The sequence below is a fragment of the Mus caroli genome, chromosome 2, assembly GCF_900094665.2.
Source record: "Mus caroli chromosome 2, CAROLI_EIJ_v1.1, whole genome shotgun sequence".
NCBI classification, from domain to species: Eukaryota; Metazoa; Chordata; class Mammalia; order Rodentia; family Muridae; genus Mus; species Mus caroli.
The window spans coordinates 22,895,138-22,901,429 of record NC_034571.1 but is presented as its reverse complement, the minus strand read 5'-3'; the positions used below and the strand labels follow the sequence as shown (position 1 = coordinate 22,901,429).

At 49.4% G+C, this 6,292-nt stretch overlaps 1 pseudogene; it reads right to left on the bottom strand.

Annotated features, from left to right (window-relative positions):
* Nucleotides 1-3,975: 3,975 nt before the first annotated feature.
* LOC110290291 lies at nucleotides 3,976-4,840 on the bottom strand (annotated as a pseudogene).
* Between the last annotated feature and the right edge of the window lie 1,452 nt (nucleotides 4,841-6,292).

The following is a 6,292-nucleotide window of genomic DNA, read 5'->3' as shown; positions in this document are numbered from 1 at the left end:
CTGAGTCGCCTGGTCCGTTTTCTGAACGCTTCAGTACCCCCTTCCCCTAGGCTTGGCAGAGCAGTGACACTGTGGGATGTGGGTAACTGCAGGGTTCTCTAGATATGTCTGTACCATGGCCTTGTCCTTCCAGACCCAACCAGCAGATCCCTACCTGAAAAGCAGTCATGCCTGAGAGGAAAGTCTCTTGTGGAACTCAGGCTGCTGAAGGCAGGAAGGCATGGTGTCCTGAGAAGGGAACCACCCATAATCCTGCCTTAAAATAGGAGAGTTGCCGCCTCTCTAATGGCTTTTAGATCAAAGACAGAGATGGGGAACAGATATCAGCAGTAAATGTCAAAACAGTTTTCACTTGGCAGCGGGATCCTTGCTCATGAAAAAAAAAAAAAAAAACAAAAATTTTCACCTCAAAAAAAAAAAAAAAAAAAACAAAAAATTTCCCNNCAAAAAAAAAAAAAAAAAAAAAAATGCCCACCCTTGGAACACTCCAAACCTCTATGCAAGTGCAATTCTATCTTCGACCACCAGGTGGCAGATGAGACCAGTGCATCCTTTGGAGGCAGCTCCTTTGCCCCTTTCCCGTGAATCTTTTGGGTGAGTGCTCAGAGGCTGGTGTGTTGGGGGAGTATAGATCAGCGTGACCACAGAAGGCCACTCACTGGGCATCTTCCTCAAACTTCCAAGAAACAGGCACTACCAGCCCACCTTGAAAACTGGGGAATCTGAGGTCCAGAATTGAAAGACTGACCACACAGTTACTCCCACTCATTGATATAAATGCCTGGAGTCATTCAGCTTTATCGGAAGCGCCCAGCATGGCTTCCCAAAGATGGGGAACACAGCTGAAGATCCTTATCAATGGAAGCAGGCCAGAGGAATGAAAATGAGAGCTGCGGGTTTCAGGCTGTAGCCTCCCACGGGATCCTCCTTCGACAGGTCTCACACAGCACTGAATGCCATAGACCCAGAACGGAGAGCTAGGAGCCCAACTGTCCTGCTGCCCTCTGCTCAGGAACCCACTTAGTAGGAAGCTTAGCAGAGTGGCAGGAGATTTGGCAGGGTAGCTATGCTAGCCAGAACGACATCAGGAGGAACACTAGGATGAGGGCTGCAGCCAGGGTGACAGAGGGCACCAAGTCTGAATCCTCTGCACCAACTATGTCATCACCAGGAGCATCTTCAGGGGCGTCGGGGACCCCGGACAACTGGGTTTCAGAGACCTTCTCCTCTGGGGGTCCAGGGCGGCTCATCTGTGGGAAGGGGGAGGGGTGAGGTCTCATTTGCATCTGCCCACTCACCACTTGTTCTCTGTACAACTCCCTGGCTAGAGGAATAGACCAGAGTGGTCACCAGTACCCCACCACAGCCCTGGACACACTGGTTTCTCCATTGTGAGAGCGGCTGTTGGCGGCACCTGGGAGGGCAAGGGTCAGGTGGGCCTCCTTCCCACCACCACTGACTTCACCTCACATCTCCTTACCCCTTACCTCCCCTTGAGATGCTGGAGACCTTAGCCCCAGTGTCACAGTCCTGGAATGCCACTCTGCCAGTTCCCCAGGCACTTAGAGGTTGTTCGGCTGGTCTGGAAGGCCCTTGGTGAAGACCAGGAAGGGGATCCACCCCATCCTCCCAGCTGCCTTCCACTTACAGGTGACATGGATTCCACGTTCCAGCTAGCTACCTTAGAGATGAGAGACAAGAGGCTCCAAGAGTCTGCAAAGTCAACTGTGGCCTCCAGACACACTGGGATTATAGCAGGTGGCTTCCAGGCAAGCAGTCTTAAGAGTCCCTTCTTGGGGGCAGGGTAGAACCCCTCATGGAAGGCCTGTTGAGATTTAGTGTCCTGGGGTGGTCAGTGCAGGAGGCAGGAGGGAAGGATGTTTCTACTCTGAGATCTGTCCTAAGCCGGATCCCCAAGCCCTTCTCTCCACCTATGTGGGCTCTGTGTGGCATCACCCTTTTAGGACTGCAACCCCCAAGAGCAGTTACCTTCCAGCCATAGGGGTCTCATATCCTGGGAGAGCTTGCCCCTCTACCACCTCCTCTGAATAGATCCAGCTGAGGCCTTTGTTCAGTACTGCCCACCTCTGGGGAGGGGCATGCCTGGGAGGAGCTAGATAGAGCTGGGCTATAGGAAACAGGGACTCCTCCGAATGCTGTGCCTCCACCCTTGTGGGTGTGTCCACAGAGTAGAGCAGGTAGTGTCTCAGAGAAGAGCTGCCACCCCCCCCACCCCACCCCCCCAGCCCCCGGGGCCAGCCTTCACCCATGGCCGGTTGCACAGAATCTCCCACTGCGCAGTGGCAGGGTTAGGAAGAGAAGGAGATTGAGTTCAATTCAGCAAGGGGCTTCCAGACGCTGTAGTGCCCAGTACTGTACAGGGCACAGGGTAAGCAGAGGGAAAGCCTTCACACCTAATCAAAGGTTAAGTTCCCAGACAACTGACTGAGTCAGACACAAGCAAGAGAATGCAGCAAGCCCCCAGGAAGAGAACAACCTTAAAGTTCCTTACAGAGGCCAATAACCTTTGTGATCGATGTACATCAAATTGTTCACTTAAAAAAAAGAAGTGTTGGACTGGAGAGGTGGCTTAGTAGGTAAGACCACTGACTGCTCTTCCAGAGATACTGAGTTCAAATCCCGCAACCACATGGTAGCTCACAACCATCTGTAATGGGATCTGGTGCCCTCTTCTGGTGTGTCTGAAGAAAGTGACCGTGTGTACTCATATAAATTAAATAAATAAATATTTTAAAGAGGAGGAGGAGGCGGCAGTAGCAGCGGAGGGGGTACACACCAGAAATCCCAGCAGAGGCCAGCCTGGTCTACAGAGTGAGTTCCAGGACAGTCAAGGCTACACAGAGAAACTGTCTGGAAAAACAAAACAAAACAGATGAGCAAAACCTGTTGAAGCCACACAAATGCCCAGAACAGAAGACCATTAGCAACTCAGGGTTCATTGCTCACGAGGGCAGTCGAGATCTGGGGACCCTCACCATCTTACTGTTAGTTTCAATCCAGAAACACCTGACCACTTAAAGGCACCACTACTGGGGGCTGGTGAGATGGTTCAGCAGGTAAGAGCACCCGACTGCTCTTCCAAAGGTCCTTAGTTCAAATCCCAGCAACCACATGGTGGCTCACAACCATCTGTAACGAGATCTGGCGCCCTCTTCTGGTGTGTCTGAAGACAGCTATAGTGTACTTACATATAATAATAAATAAATAAATAAATAAATCTTTAAAAAAAAAAAAAGGCACCACTACCCCACAAGCAAACGGGACAAATGGCAAAACCACAGCAGAGAAGTGTGTGCTTTCCCCTCCCCCCACCCCACCCACATGAAGCCTGAGCCAACAGGCAGGGAGCAGGTGCAAGGCTGCGAAGCTTGCCTAATCTGAATCACAGCACACGACCTAGGGGAGGGGCAGTGGGAAAGAGGGTGCAACCACCCAAGACAACCTTCTGGGAAGTAGTAATTTATGTCTTGGGTGGAGGCCTCTCCAAGTTGCCAAAGCTCGTGAGTAGGCACAGACACTGAACGTGCACTCTTTTTTGTTGTCTATACAATTGAAGTTTGATTTGAGACAGGGTCTTACTATGTAGCCCTGGCTAACCCAGAATTCTCTATGTAGACCAGGCTAGCCTTAAAGTCAAAAGATCTGCCTGCCTATGCCTCCCAGGTGCTGAGATTAAAACTGTGAACACCACACTCTTATATTTTAGGCAGTTAAGAATGTTATTTCTTGGGGCTGGAGAGATGGCTCAGTGGTTAAGAGCACTGTCTGCTCTTCCAGAGGTCCTGAGTTCAATTCCCAGCAACCACATGGAGGCTCACAGCTATCCGTAATGGGATCTTCTGGCATGCAGACATATATGCAGATAGAGCACTTGTGTATAAAATGAATAAATAAAATCTTGTTTATTGTTGTTGTTTTTAACATATGAAGCTGTTTAGTGAGGTTGTAAGCAATTTAAAACACCAGTTTGTGAGGTCACATCCTGCTTGTCAGGGAGAACTGAGATCGCAGGGAGCCTTGAAGCTGAGGAACATCTTTAATCTTTGGCAAAATCTGTGAGTCCACCGTTTTCTGACCAGCCTTTCACTGCTCTGTATCTCATATTTCTCCTTCTCTGTGTGGAAGTTCTCGCCCTCCTGATGCCTGGGCTGGCGGCTGCTGCTTCTTGAAGTAAGCGTCCGTCAGGTGTTTGGGGATTTTCACCTCGCTGATAGCAGCTTTTGTAGAGGTGGCGATGACAAACTTCCGGTGTGTCTCTGTTGATGGCAAGAGGTCCAGTCACAAGCAGCAAGCCACTGCCCAGCTGCTTCAGAAGAAGCACTCTCGTGTCCCTGTGGTGCCAGTGAGGATGATCGACCAGGACCGTCCCGGGAGTGATGCTGGAGCGCAGCCTTCTCACTGCTGCTGAAGGGCTCCGTGCCATGTCAGCAGCTTCCCAGGCACGTCTTCGGTGGGATAATACCTAGGCATTTTTTAAAGCTTCACCACCGGGGTGCCACCATTCTTGTCCCCATCAACTGTTTTTGTGACAGTAGCAAGGACCCTTTCCTTTTCTTCTCCTTCTCAACCTTGGACTTGGCAGCGGAGTATTTCCTTTTGTACAAGGCCTTTCTGGAATACATAGCAGATTGGGAGTACCTGCCAATTCCTCTAACCAGGGCAGGGTTTTGACTGCAATGGGGCTTCCCCTTCCTGGGCTTTTACCCTTTTTGGCTGCACCAGTGGCCCAGGGACCAGAGGTACCATCATCACCTCCAGCCTTCTTGGCTGCAGGTTTCTTCTCCTTTGTATCAGGCTTCTCCGCCTTTTTACCTGCCATCTTGCAAGACGGAAAAGAGAACTAAGGCAGTGGCTTCCAGTCTATAAGCAATGACCATAAATAAAATCTTTTTTAAAAAAGAATGTAGCTGGGCGTGGTGGCACGCCTTTAATCTCAGCACTTGGGAGGCAGAGGCAGGTGGATTTCTGAGTTCGAGGTCAACCTGGTCTACAGAGTGAGTTCCAAGACAGCCAGGGCTACACAGAGAAACCCTGTCTCCAACCCCCCCCCCCCCCCAAAAAAAAAAAAAAAGAATGTTATTTCTCTACCCAGGGCCAGAGTCAAAATCATAAGCCATTCCTTTTTCTTTTTACTAGATCTAGTTCTTTTGATAAATAAATAATAAATAAATAAATCATGTAATCAGGTAGATTAAAAGGAAAGGAAAGGGAGGAAGGGACACGAGGACACGAGGAACCCACGGCTCCATCCGTGGGTTCAGGCACCTGTTGCCAAGCCTGATGACCTGACTTCAATCCCGAGGACCCACAGAGTAAAAAGAGAACTGATACCCACAAGTTTTCCTCTGACCTCTAATCTCTGCTACACACACAAACACTAAATAAATATAATAATAAATAAATAAACAAATGTATAGACCAGCTCTGCTTGACCAGAAGGGAATGGTTCTTCCACGGTGGGACACAGAGCCCTGCTTCCTTAGCCCAGCCCCCTTTCACACAGCATTGTCAGTCTTAAGGAGCACAGTCAAGGCCCTTCTCCATCCTTAAAATTCAGAGTGTTTTCAGGGAAACAGAAGGTGGAGTCCAAGCAGACCGAAGGGAACCAGCCTCAATGACCATGCCTGCTAATTAATGTCTGGCGTTTAATAGCTGCCTATGAGTCCCTCTCAAGAGGTAGGCATTAAAATCACTTAGGTGACCAGTACTGAGTTGATCTGGCTACTTTAGGCTGAAACAAGGTAGAAACATTTATGTCTTCAGCCTTGCTGGACTCCAGATCTTGGAAGAAGATCAGGGGCCCAGACAGATGGATTTAGGTTTTCATATGACCCCCTGAGGGTCGATCAACTCTGAATAGAAAGAGATAAATTAGCCAGGCAGTGGTGGCGCATGCCTTTAGTCCCAGCACTTGGGAGGCAGAGGCAGGCAGATTTCTGAGTTTGAGGCCAGCCTGGTCTACAAAATGAATTCCAGGACAGCCAGGGCTATACAGAGAAATCCTGTCTCAGAAAGAGAGAGAGAGAGAGAGAGAGAGAGAGAGAAGTTAAAGTAAGTGGCAGTTAATTAGACAGCTCCAGAGACTAATAGGCTCAGTACAATATTACAGTAGACAGAACCTGTTTTCAACTGTCCAGAGAACTAGGATCTTCAAGAGCAATGAAGATGGTATCTGTGATGGTTTGTATATCCTTGGACCAGGGAGTGGCACCATCTGAAGGTGTGGCCTTGTTGGAATAGGTGTGACCTGGTTGGAATGGGTGTGTCACTG